This window comes from Ornithodoros turicata, chromosome 5 (genome assembly GCF_037126465.1).
Source record: "Ornithodoros turicata isolate Travis chromosome 5, ASM3712646v1, whole genome shotgun sequence".
In the NCBI taxonomy this organism is placed as follows: domain Eukaryota; kingdom Metazoa; phylum Arthropoda; class Arachnida; order Ixodida; family Argasidae; genus Ornithodoros; species Ornithodoros turicata.
Genome location: NC_088205.1, coordinates 20,021,239 through 20,033,802, shown reverse-complemented (window position 1 = coordinate 20,033,802; position 12,564 = coordinate 20,021,239). Strand labels below are relative to the sequence as shown.

Below are 12,564 nucleotides of genomic sequence, written 5' to 3'. Positions count from 1 at the left end.
GGTACGGGGTACTGTGTACACGTCCTCAAAAGATGGCTGTTATACCGTACATACATGGGGTCTCTCATAAACACCACAGAGCTAAGCATGGAATCAAAGTTGTGTTCAAGTCTAACCACAAATTGGTGTCCCTGATAAGGGACGACTCAAAGAGCACGACTCAAAGAGCACGAAAGTTTCTGAGAGGCTAGCTTGCCGGTCACCCTCAAAGAACATGTTTCGGTGTGTGGCTTCCACCCTGTCTTGGAAAATTGTCTCAAGTGTTGTATAAATCAAAAGATACGATCCGGAGGGAAGTTGTTGAAGCCTCTCTTATCAGAACAACAGATAACTGCATCAGCAACGAGTCGATTGCTATCACTCAAAAGGAATGTGTACTAGTCCTGTTTGAATGTACAAGATATGCGCGGTCTGTATGAGTGGGCGTTGAGTTGGAATTAAACGTCAGTTGGAAGTGAGTGCTTCTTCTGTGTCGTGTTGTCCTGTCTTCGTTGCACTCGTTTATCATGCATAACAAAGTAAGTATCTCGTCAGGGGTCTTGCATACATCTTTTGTGAACCTCTCAAACTTGCCATGCATGACCTGCTCAGGGAAGGGGAATACATCATTTTTGCTGTCACTTCCACCATGGAAAGTCCCACCATTCTGAAGGGTAAATTTTCGTAGTGGTTCATGAAGTACCGGTGCCCGACGTGCAAGGCTGAATGTCTTTTCTTTTCTTTTTTTTATTCCGTGTTAGCGAAACTGTGGCTACGAACGGCGTACAGATGTGGACAGACAGATGTGCACAGCGGGAAGGAGTGGCAGACAGGGGGGAGGGGGGGGGGGTTAGTATGTGTCCTGGGCCAGGTCAGGGGGAACTGCGGCGACATGCGTCTGGAAAGTTTTCGGAAAACCCAGGGAAAACCTCAGACAACACAGCCAGTGTCGGGATTCGAACCCTCGTCACCTCCTTGTCTCGGCGTCGAAAGCGACAATCCTAACCGTAAGCCATGTCACATATGGCACAAGACGTTCTTTGCTTCCACCAAACAGGCGAGCACTCGAAGATTCAATTCTTGAGAAAATGTTGTTATTAAAGTCAAATATAGCCAGTAATGTATCTATCGTTTCATACAACAGGCACTGTAAATTGTGCAAATAAATGATGCGCACCCGGAGCTTTTCCAAAAAGTTATGTGTTCATTGTATTACCATAATGTATTATACTGGACTGCTTCAGAAGTATTATTGTATTAGTATTAAAATTACGTGTTTTTGTGCAGTATTAGGTACTCGTATTATAATGCAAAAAATAGCATTATTGCCCACCACAATATATGTGGGATACGCCCAGACTTGTGCCCGTTACCAAAAAATAGGAACTAAATACCGTTACCCGTTACTTCAGAAAAAAGTAACTAAATACGTTACTCGTTACCAACATACAAAAGTAACGAGTTCTCGCTACTCACAGGTAACGAGTTACGTTTTCGTTACCGCCGCATAGTTAAAGGAGCCAACAAACATGCCGTCACTTGCCTTCAACTCATTATTAATGAGAAATTGCACTTCACAAGAAGCTGATACTCGAAATTTACATCAGTGATCTTCGTTCTCTTTCGTGTGATGACATCTGCTGCCGAAGTGGGGGTGATCGGAGGTTATGAAAACACAAGAAAAGACATCGGTTTCCGTGCCACCGATCACCAACGGTTCCCAAAAACAGACGAGGGGCTGCGTCATAATTTAGGGCTCTCAGAAGCTTAGCAAAGACAAGAAAAGGCTAGAAGTCGAAACGCGTTTTTTATAGCCATAGCACAATTGGTACCCATCCTTGGGAAGGAGTGATGGTCGGAAATTACGGAAACAAGAGAAAAGACAAGGGCCTTCGTTTAAGACGATTCAGCACGTAAACAACACATCCAACGAGGGACTGCAATAATACTTTGGGTTACACGTGGCCGTGGGTCACGCAGGTCCACGCATTGCGCCACACGGAGTGCCGAAATGTGCTCCCCCGCGCTGAAGAAAAGGAACGAGTAACGTCAGTAACGAGTTACCAATTTTTGTAACTGATTCCGTTACTATTACCACTTTTTAAAAAGTAACTGAATCGTTACTTCGTTACCAAAAAAAGTAACCGTTACCAAGTAACGAGTTACTTGTAACGAGTTAGGCACAACTCTGGATACGCCCAATAGATACGTGCACCAATATTTTCATCTTTATTTGTATCATCTTCCCTTATATGACAAACGGGGATGGTGTTGATGGAACTGCTAGGCGGGCAACGTCACCACTATCGCAGAGGGCAGGGAGGGGGGGGGGGGAGATCTTGCGTTCCTGTGGCGGCATCCAGGGGCACTGTGCCGACATTTGTCTGAAAGCATCTGAGGAAATCCCTGGGGAAATACCCAGACAGCACAGCCGGCGCCCGGATTCGAACCCGGGTCAAACAAAATGACAAGCGTTCAGCTAAAGCCGAAACGGGCGCAGCGAAAGCGAGGCAGACGACGAAGATAGAGAGAGCCAGGAGTGCGCCCTCCCTCGTCAACTGCGCGTACTAGAGGATCGCGGACGATACTGCCATCTCGTGTTGTCTGCCAATTCGACTGTCCTCAACCAGTGGAGTGGTTTCAAAAACTGGATACTTGGTCCCGGCCAAAGGTGTGAGTGTTGTGCCTTCTTTATAATCGCCAGTGGTCACCTAATATCAGGTAAATGTCCCGGACCGTGTTGTCGTTTTCCCAGCCGTGACCTCTGAAGGTCTTTTGAATCTGGAGCACTTCCCTCTCCCCCTCTCTTTCTGTCAGTTTGGGAAGTTCGAATAACTCGTTGAGAAGTGTGTGCAGAAGTTGCTCTAAATTTAGTTCTGCTTTCGCTTGCGGCGAATATTTAGTAAAAAAGAAAAGAAAGGCTGTATTTTGGTGCATCAGGTTGCAGGGCTTGTGAACATGGTCTAATTTCTACGTTATTTTATGACAATAATAGTGAAGCACAAAAGGAACTCTGGGAAACATGCTGCTGCTGGTTTATTTACGAAGCTGATAATTAATTTAAGAAAGCATTCCACGTTAACATGTGGTATGTAGAACGCTGCCGTAAGAAGCCTGGCATGTGTTAATATGAATTATCTCAGACGATCTGCTTGTTTTGTGGGGGCATCGCGGCTGATACCAGTGTAGCTCTTACCGCACAACATTGAGAAGTTCGATCACAGTTTCATAATAATGTGTTCATGCCTCTCAGCAATTTCAAATTCTAACAATACCAGCTAAATTTCCTGTTTGGCAAACAGCTCATTCACCTGATGTAAAAACATGACCGTTGATGGTTTAAATACACCTGGAGATAACGCAAGAAGAATAGCTTGATGTCTTCACGAGTGGTCTCCACGTTCAGCTTTTCTGCGTGCTTGTATGTTCAGCAGTGAAACGACCTCTACAGGGTTTATGTTTCTACGCTTTCTGAAAACCCGTGGTATGCGTTTTAGATTTGGCATCGCTTCATTAGTCACAAAATTTCTTGGCCTCAGATGGCGGTGACTTCAATAATAATTCAGGTTTGTGAAATGTGTGAAAATATCTGAAATGAAATACTTGAAATGCTTTTCTGTTTGCACTGTGAAAACATACTAGCAGTACCGCAGACATCGAAACGTTCCTCAGTTATACATGGTTTGCTGAAGAATCACGTAAAAAGTTTCCCAGGTTACAAGTTTCGTTTTTGTCGAATAAAAAATAATGAATAAAAACTGCGTTTGTCTGTCGGGAAATAGCTTCAAAACCAGAACTCTCGAAGGCTAAATGATTTATGAAAGGCGAAACACCAAAGGTGCATGCTATGTTTGTTGATACATCAAGAACGTTCCGTATACAAAAAGTTAATACAAATAAAATAAAACGTAGCAAAGCGCCACGTACTACACGCAGTGCAGAATGTTTATGTGTTTCTTATTTATAATTATTTTGTAATATTTAGTGTTTCGGTCTTGCCCGAACGAAAAAAACAGACTCAACCCATACGAAGCGTGACGGATAAGCAAGCTGAAGTGACTTTTATTGAGTCGTGAATCGTTGTTTTCGTAATCTTAATCAGGTGGCGCCAGTGCTGCGAAGGTGGAGCTAGTTTTTCCTTCCAGACCAGAAGGTTTAGTGACGCAGCCATGCGGGAAGAATTTCGATGTAGAGGACATATTCTACATTACAAACTGGAAAATGAAACAGAGTCCTGTAGTTACGTGCTCAAGTTTTCAACATCCTGCTTTCGGAAGAGCTTTAGGACCTATAGTCAGTACGTTGAACTCACCGCCCGGACGCTGTAGCCGCTGCCTGCCAACTTGTTTGCAGAGTTGCCATTTTGCGAGATTGGGATAAAGGTTGTAGCCGACAACTTCCTGCAGCCACGACAGTAAACCATTTCTTCTCGAGGAAACAGCCAAGTTGCACACCGGCTTGACACAACAAATAACAATTTAATGCAGACGTTTCGTGCGGGGTTCCATGCGGGGAACATCATCAGTGAAAGCAGACTGAGAGACGACCGCAACCAGCGGATTACTTAACCAGGTCGGCGAACACTTGGGGGAGGGGGCCGCGATTAGTATTACACACATTGGTATTACACATTGCGGTTGTCTCTCATTCTGCTTTCACTGATGATGTCCCCCGCATGGGAGACGAAACGTCTGCATTAAATTGTTATTTGTTGTGTCAAGCCGGTGTGCAACTTCGTTGTTTTCTCATCATGACCTCTCCTGGCTTCTGGAATATTTTTGCATCGAGAGTTTCGTTCGGAGGAAATGCTTCTCTTATTCTGTATAGCCCTATCTATAGGTTTCGAATGTGTTTCGTGTCAGATGCTTGGTGTCAGTAAACATATCAATACCAAGTGACAAATTGCCTGCACTAATCAAGATTCACTCGAACGAGCATGTAAGTCCTGTAAAATATGCCCTGTGGAGAATATCAGGCACCTCGTCCGATCTCTATGCATATTTGTCGCAGAAGCAACAAGATGGCATAGAGCTCTGCCGACGTTGATCATGTACGATGCAGTGAGAGACGGTATCCATGTGACACGGATCCATCAGTGAAGACTACTATGCGTCATGCCAGCTGCTTGAGAACTGTTGTCCAAAGGGAGAGCGATGGCAGCTGGCACGGAGGTTTCGTGGGAACGCTTCGCTTCCTTCGTACATTTTTCCACATTACTTTGCTTCCATCGTCAAATTCTTGCCACTATTTGATGAATTTGACATACTTGAGGTATCACCAAACGTGTTTCCGTGGTTTCCACAGGACGCCCAGACAGAAGCAAGAATTCTTGCACCTGTGTAATCCCCATGCAACATGGGCAGGTTATACAGAGACGTATATGGCAAGAAGAGCGACTTCGAGGACAAGCTGGAATGACACCCAGAAACTTGCTTGAGCGATCACGGAAGAGCTGTTTTTCCGACTAAAGACCAGCGCTGCTGTTTGCAACTATCCACGCCCGTTTCTGTTAGAAGGAACTCTGCCCAGCGAATGCTGAAAGTCCAGCGATGTCTTGCTTTCCTATCTCACAGTCCATACGATAATATCGGGACCATGAGGCCAATGGTGGTTTCTAGATTTAAAATGTTCCCCATGGGTGAGTTTCTGGCGTGGCCCGCGTGCGAACGCAAAATGTCAACCAGTCACGGTCAACAAAAGTGAAAGAGAGCAGACAAGCAGTTGCGTACCGAGGGCTGGTACCGGAGACATGGAAGAACAATAGCAACAGCACATGACTGACGGTGGCGGTAGAGGAACAGTCTGTGTTGAATATATCCCGCTTTCAAACTTCTTCCACTGGATGTCCACTTTTCTGACGGTGTCGTACGGGCTCTCTCGAAGTCCGCTTTGGTAGGCCGAGATTTCGTTCGTCGCGATCGGCCTTAGCGCGGGAGCAGTTTCGACAAGTTCAGGGTCAGGGCCCACGGGAGTACTTGCATAACTATGTTCCTCTACTGCTTTGCTGGCTGAATAGTGGTGTTAGAAAGTATTGAGCTGCGATGCACCTTCTACGGGGAAGGACCAGCCCTTTATTCGATCCAAAAACCTCTCCAGGCCAACTTGTCAAGCAAACTGGACGAAAGGATAAGGGGGGGGGGGGAGGTTCTGGGTGTTCAAGTCCCTGCCTCACCCCGAGATGGTACATTTGGTAGTACATTCGGGAGAGGGAAACGATAGGAAACCCTCCTCTCCCATGTAAAGTCCCCATAGAACCCCTCCTGAAATATTTTACTGGCTACGCCGCTGGAAAGGATGACAGGTCAGAGTTTCATAGAGGCATCTTTCCTCGCCTTAGTCACCTCTGCACGACATACTGACATGGAGAGGACTAGAAATGCTTTCGAACAACACGCATGCGATGCGACGTGACGACGTGACGACGACGATGATGGCGACGATTTGGTGGTGGTGGTGGTGGGGGTGGTGGTGGTGATAAAGCTTGCCGTTGTCGGCCTCACGTATGTGGGCAACGTCACGACTCACGCCCTGGGGGAATGTGCGTTCTGGGCCGACTTCTAAAGGAACTGTGCCGACATATGTCTGAAAGCGTCTGAGGCGTCTGAGGAAAACCCAGGCGACGATTTGACGCGGTGCGTTACTGCTTTGAATTCAGTCAATGAAAAATCAGGTTCGTCCACTTCGTGCGATCGGCTCTTGAATCTCAAAATTTCGCGTACGAAATATTTCAAAAAGTTTGCGAACTTGCTGACATGGTCCTGTAGAAGACACACCATTCTCAAGTGGCGGTGGTGGTGATGATGGTGAAAGGGCACGCCGTTGTCGGCCTCACAGATGTGGGCAACGTCACGACTGACGCCCTGGAGAATGTGCGTCCTGAGCCGACATCAAGTATATTGAGAGACAACACGAGTACATCCAATGGAATCCTATACGCTCTTAAAACAGAACTTCACCACATGGCACGCTGAAAGCCAACTTGTAGCTTAGCTAATAGCCAGGACTGATTACGACCCTGAAATGCAGCACTGAAAGCAGTTTACTTCGTGAAACCATCCATTGAAAGGAACGAACAAGAAGAAAATAGATTCCGCTTCCCATTGAGGAGTGTCACTATTCCTGGCGCTCGAAGCGAGTTGTGACGTCACAGATCTGGCTACTGGGCGTCACAAGGCGGAGTGCCAGCCCTGTATAGTATCCATCTGTATTATTGTGTATTGCATATACTTGGATACCTCGCGGAAAAACTTGACGAAACACAGCTGGGAGTGTTTGTGAATATACAGTGAAAGCGTAGCAGTTTAGCGCTTGCTTGTTCCGTAGAATGAATTTCCGACATCGTATTAGAGAGTTTTAGTACATCGTAGTACATAGTACATATATTAGTACATAGTATAACCCTAGTACGTAGTACAAAACCATCAACGCTATCCCTTACGTATGCAAAGGCGATAGCGTACGACGTACTAAAACCTTCTTTTAAAGAGTTTTAGTGAGTCGTTAGTGAAGTAGTAATTGGTACACCATGGGAAGCACCTTTATTTGTATCTGTTATACAATACTAAAAACAGTATAAAAAAAAAAGAAAGCCATGCTTATCTCTGGCACTTACCATCGAAAGTGTGTCGTGTCATGTCAAAAATGTATTCGGGGGCCGGCGAGAAATAGTTCCACACGAGAAAAAAAAAAGCGCTTCTGCAGTATTGAACGGTACACAGCGAGCGAGATAGGAAACCGTCCTATTTTTCACTGGAGAACTGTCCTGTAACACAAATAAACGCCACCGTCCTCCGAGCAATAAAAGCGAGCCAACCAGCAGGTTACGAAGTGCATTGATGAAATAACAGGAAGAATCTGGACCAGCCGTCCCAAGCCTATTCTGAGCCACGCCAAGTAAGAATGCTTCTTTCCCGGGCTCTGCGCGTAGGATGCAGGAAATGGTAGGAGGCAAGATTTAGAGCCACTGCCAATAAAGAGTCAGAGCTAACTGTACGAACGCTGCTGTTATGACAAGACTGTTGTGTTATGTGATTGTCGTTTGTTTTGCTTTCTCGCCAACGGGAGTGTGAGCCTCATGTTGTATTCCTTCCAAAAGTGTCTGCTACTTCGACAATATTTTCTTCGTTTACTTAAAAAAATATGTAAGTGCTTTGATATTCGTTTTCATAATATCTTCTTTTTTTCTGTGCGCGCGCGTGTATGCGTGCGGCGGTTGCTGATACGTTCCCATGGGTGCTTTGTTTCCCTTTTGTGTTCCAGCAGCCCGATATTGTACATATAGATATGTCCCAGATAAGATTATTGGTTCCCTTTTAATATGTTTCTCTCTAATTTTAAAATGACAGCCTTGGTTGAAAGCCTACTTCATTCATCGAGGAGCCCACCATAGAAAACATACTTTCGGTGCCTTGTCAGCGCGCTATTGAATTTTCAAAGCAGTGCGCCATCATTTGGAAGTTCAATCTCCTGACATCACATAATAAGATCAGTGTCACGTAAGCATAGCGAGCATCCACGAAGCCTTATTCCCCATTGTTATACACAACACGGTGTGACGCTACTTCTGGGGTACACGTTACGTCACGAAATGACGTCAACATTCACTTCGATTTAGTTGAAGTCTCGAGCGTAGAGGTGAGCTATACGATCGTTGTTATTGGGCAGGAGCATGCGTTATTTGTCGCATTGTTCTCCGCAGCGAAAACATGGAGAGTGCTTTCAATGGTCCTTTAACGAGCGCCACTGTAGTTAACGTCCCTCGCGGTGGGCGACATGTCCAAGCAACTTTTACCCTGCTAGTAAGTGGAACTGGCAATTTACCATCCTAGAGCGTTATGGGCTCAGCCAACTTGGGAGTGGCTCTAACAAAACAAAATTGTGGGTAACGAGACTCATGAACCCGGGAAATTGTCAAGTGACGACAGTAGGAACACCACCAGTCGCAATAACATATTTTAATAAGAGGGATTTTTAAACAAAATGCCGCGTGCGAATACCGTCCATGTGAGGGTGGAGGAGTTTTGTTGTGGTTTTTGACCGTTGGCTGCTCCATCCTGATCGAATTTTTCCTGCTCTATCCACGGTGTTTTTGAATTTTTTTTTTTATGGAAGAACAAACGTTACCAATTGATCCGCATCGTCGGATTGTGAAAGCGGGGCAACACTTATCGCTGAGGAAACAACAGCCGACGTCTATCAAACAGATGCCGTCGCCGCAGAAAGCATGCATACGGAGCTTGTCGGAGTTCCCGTTCCATAAACTCTTTTCTCGAGTGTTTACACAGGAGAGTGTCGTCCTTTTGCGATCGGGAATAAATAAATTCTCCCCGGGTTATAGATAGAATCCTGCGCGGGTACCGCTTATGCATCCTATCTGCATGGCTGTACCGGCCATGTTTCGAAGCCGCACGAATAGTCATGTACCTCGCTGGATGGAATCCCTCGACCGACGCTTCCTGTGTTATACGCTGATGCTCAGTTGAAATACCACCAACGTCATGCTGGAGACTGCACTGTTCGAGTCCGTGATGTTTGTCCTGGGTTTTGGGTCCGTCATTTGTAGCCACCTTTCAACGTGGAAGGAAGCTTCAGGATTGCTGGTCAGGATTCCCGTTATACGTATACAAGGTATCATAAACCTCAAGATGATGAAAATACACGCGATCTCGTCAACTGCGAGGATCACCTCAACTGCGAGTTGCCATTCGGATTTGTCCCAGTCAGATATTTAGGTACGCCAAGTACTGCCTTAATTTCATGCTGTCGGAAAGGAGAATCCCCTAGCACATTGCTTCGTGGAGTCGCGAAGAATGCTCTGGAGAATTTTCATGGTCTAAAATAGTACCGGGAGCTTCCTTCCTGCGTTTGGATTCAGTTCGCTTGTCCGGGTTTGGCTTACGTTGCGCAAAAACAATATTGAGCTGGTTTGAAAGTCTGTGACTTCGCTCACTCGGGAAATATTTAATGATACCAACCGAAGGTGACGAGCGCTGATGATCTAACTTTTAACAGCCAGTAAGTATAAATGGTTAAGTGTAGTACGGAGAGAGAGGAATGTGAGTAAATATATATATATATATATATACAGGACGGTTACGATTGAGTAACTCGAATTTCAACAGTAGCTGTTGTGTGTGGATGTTGACACTTTTATATATGACGCTCATATACGCACAAATACTTTTGAGTGACAAGTACTGCCTTGCGATCTGTGAAGTGAGTTGTGATGTATAGAGTTGTGATTAGCGGGACAAAAATATTACTAAAATCAGGACAAAAGCGGGACAGGAAACGCCGAAAAATCGGGACATTTTCCAAGACAACGTACCCACGTCTGAGTGTGTCAAAACTGCTTTTATTAGCTTTATTAGATTATTGTAACTTGTTTTGCATCACCGAAACCGACAGTCAACAGGTAGAAGAAGGAGACAGAAGGCAGGCGGACCGCTCGAATCCCCACATCACCCCCGCACAGCGATTTCCAGTTACCGCTGCAAAATTAAACGGGGACGGACGTTAGCAGACGGCATCCGAGAGTGGATGTCGGTTAACTCGCGCTTTCTTCCGTTTTCGCGGGAAGGACAAATATTCTGTTCAACCGTGTGTGCTTAAAAAGCTACAAAAAGCTTAAAGGGACGGTCTCGTACAGCCGGGGCGATTCCGAAACTTTGCCACTACTATCTTCACGAGTACTGTACACATACAACCGTCAAAGTTTCATTCAGAATAACCAAGTCGTTTTCGAGGAATTTGTCGAAACGTGCCGTAATAGCAGACGACGAAACATGCGCTTCACTCTCATGCAACGTCACGCATGACGTCGCCCTGCGGGTACGTCGCAGTTGCCATGGCAATCGGAACCTGCAGAAGGACCTTGCGTTGAATAATCCCCTTGCTCTCAAAATGGGGACACTCAGACTAGAGTTGACTCTAACTCAGACATATATCTCCGCGAGCGGAGAATGTAGCCCGTGCATTGATTGTTGGGTCTCCGATAATGTGGCACATAATCGGATACGCAGAAGCTAAGTCACGTGTTTTCTTTCCCCGAGTATTTAATGCGTTTTTTTAAATAAACATGCACTCCTTCTCCATGTACGTCGTCAGCGACACTTTATTTCGAAACACGATCAGTGTGCAACGGGGAGTGTAATGGAAGCGCGCGTAACATATTTTTGGTCGGAGCTGTAATGCGACCGGGCGCGCAGATGGCTGCGACTTCAGATATGTGATTGTGAGTGGGAATTGTTCTGCGACTTTTAACTTGTCTCTGAAGGTTAACCTAGTTGTTCTAAACCACCATGTGGGCCACTTCTTAGAATGTGCGTTTTTCGCCCGAGAACTGAAAGAACATGTACAAGAGTTGTCGCGGACCCCAGTCACTTCTGAAAGTCGTCTGCTCACGCAGGTGCAGTGGCTCGCGCAAAAGCAGACGACGTCTGTATTCTGTCACGGACTTTCCCGCAGGGCGACGTAGCAGTTCGAGTTGTTGCCAACAGAGACCGCGTCATGGTCTGCAATCTTTATCAATTTAATTCGGTTATTTAATAACCGTGACGTGCTTTGTCGGGCAAATTTGCGGTATTCCATTTTCAACAAAGGGCAATCGAATGATACACTTTATGAGAGGGGCAGGGGGTACGAGACCATCCCTTTAAATGGGAATTTAAGCTTTTTGTTTGGGTTGCTTTACTTTTCAAAAACAGGGGAGCCGCGTAAAGTGGCGGACTCATTCGTCACCGGCGGCAGCATCCACTCGTCGGTAACGATCCTTGAAAAGTACCGGTCTCCCTTCGCATGCTGTGTTGCCTCGGGTTTTCTTGGGAGCCTTACCAAGATATAGGCCCAGGACGGACATACTATACCCGCAGTTCTTTCCCTCCTCTGCACACCACGCTCTTAAAACAGAACTTCACCACACAACACGGTGAACATCAACCTTTTTCTGTTTTGTTGTTGTTGTTTTTGTTGTTGTTTACGTTTATGGCCTTTGATTGTTTTAGCTCGTGCCGTTTAATGTAGACTAATTACTCTGTTTAAATCTGTACGACATTAATCCTGTGCAAGCTGAGAAAATAAAAAAAAAACGCTTGATCTTGAACTTGAACATTGCAGAGAACGATACCGCACCCCCTGCCCCCCGTTGTACTCTCGCTCCGCCCTTAGGAATTCCTAGCGCCTACACTGTTAAAACATAACTTCACATAGCACGCTCCTGGCCAACCACCATTACGAACGATATCATTCTGTGTCCTGATTTGTTCAAACCACGGGGAGGCGCCTATCTGGGACATGTGATTAATATGTCCCAGATAGGCGCCCCCTGCCATTTTCAACAAATGAGGGCACTTAATGATGTCGTTCGTAATGGTGGTTGGCTAGGAGGGTGCTATATGGCGAAGTTATGTTTTAACAGTTTAGGTGTGCCTTCAAGGGGACATCTCTTTACGTCGTACTCCCGCTCCGCCCTCAGGGATCTCTAGAGCCTACACTCTTAAACAGAACTTCATAGCACGCCGAAGGCCAACCAAGAAGCGTGGGACGTACGCCTTTTTGTGAAAATTACATAACTGTATAAATGTCACA

At 45.8% G+C, this 12,564-nt stretch overlaps 1 protein-coding gene across 2 annotated transcripts in view; it reads left to right on the top strand.

Moving 5' to 3' along the window:
* Nucleotides 1-497: 497 nt before the first annotated feature.
* The window catches only part of LOC135394173 (myosin light chain kinase, smooth muscle-like), a 49,923-nt gene continuing 37,856 nt past the window's right edge, over nt 498-12,564 (top strand). The window contains exon 1 of one of the 2 annotated variants that reach the window (XM_064624754.1): nt 498-518. The gene's annotated coding sequence lies outside the window, so the exon portion shown is untranslated. Of the gene's footprint in view, nt 519-2,546; nt 2,701-12,564 lie in introns of those variants that run through there. The other variant, XM_064624753.1, reaches the window with a different exon arrangement.